Genomic DNA, 1,161 nt, shown 5'->3' with positions numbered 1-1,161 from the left:
ATCACTGGATGTACCTGAGTAGAACCATATAAACCATCATTCTTTTTATTTAAAAGTTCTACCTAGTTAGATAGCATAGTGACTGCATCGAGGTTGAAAACACCGGCTGCTTTTGTCGGCTTTGTTCTCATGACTTGCCACTAATAGTTATTTAGTGACATCTCTTCAATAAATTCGTAAGCCTCTTTAGGTGTTTTGTTGTTTAAAGTACCACTGGCGGCTGCGTCGATAAGTTGCCCTATTGAGGGGTTCACACTGTTGTAAAAAGTCTAAATCTGCAACCATAGAGGTAACCCATGGTGAGGGCACCTTTTCAATAGATCCTTGTATCTCTCCCATGCATCATAGAGTGTTTCTAGATCCATCTGCACAAAAAAAGAGATATCATTCCTCAACTTAGCTGTTTTAGCCAGCGAAAAATATTTAAGTAAGAATTTTTCGGTCATTTGTTTCCAAGTAGTGATTGACCCTCGTGGTAACGAGTTCAACCATTGTTTAGCTTTGTTTCTCAACGAAAAGGGAAACAGCCGAAGGTGAATTGTATCGTCAGAAAAGCCATTGATCTTAAAAGTGTAGCAAAACTCCAGAAAATTCACCAAATGAGTGTTTGGATCCTCGTCCTGCAAACCATCAAACTGAACAAACTGTTGTATCATTTGAACTATGTTAGGGTTCAGTTCAAAATTATTTGTAGCAATAACAGGTCTAACTATACTCGATTCGGCTCCTGTTAAAGTAGGTTTAGCATAATCATACAAAGTACAAGGAGCAGGATTCTGATTTATTGGATTTGCAGTAACCACAGGAGGAAGCTGATTATTCTGATTTTCAGCCATCTCCTTGGTTGTATTATGGATATTTTCCTCTTGTCCTTCCTCTATGTTTCTTAGGTTTCGCCTTATTTCTCTTAGGTTTCTATAAGCTGTGCTTTCAATCTCACTATCAAAAAGTAATGGTCTTGACGGGTTTCTTCTAGTCATAAACTATAAAAAACTTGTCAGAAGAAAACAAAATAAAATTTAGTAAAATTAACAAAACTAAAATAAAATTGAAATTGCAATAAAATAAACGGCTAAAGTAATAAAAATTAAGTGTTCTAATATCTTAGTTCCCTAGAAACCGTGCCAAAAAATTGATGTGATGTCTCGTGATAAGTTTTAT

General features: G+C 35.7%; 1 non-coding gene across 1 annotated transcript; it reads left to right on the top strand.

Moving 5' to 3' along the window:
* Positions 1-291: 291 nt before the first annotated feature.
* On the top strand, positions 292-398 carry LOC121205908 (small nucleolar RNA R71). Its single transcript, XR_005900981.1, has one exon. It is a non-coding gene; the product is annotated as a small nucleolar RNA R71 (small nucleolar RNA).
* The last annotated feature ends 763 nt before the right edge of the window (positions 399-1,161 follow it).

Source organism: Gossypium hirsutum, chromosome A08, assembly GCF_007990345.1.
Source record: "Gossypium hirsutum isolate 1008001.06 chromosome A08, Gossypium_hirsutum_v2.1, whole genome shotgun sequence".
Lineage (NCBI taxonomy): Eukaryota > Viridiplantae > Streptophyta > Magnoliopsida > Malvales > Malvaceae > Gossypium > Gossypium hirsutum.
This window is presented reverse-complemented; position numbering and strand designations above follow the sequence as displayed.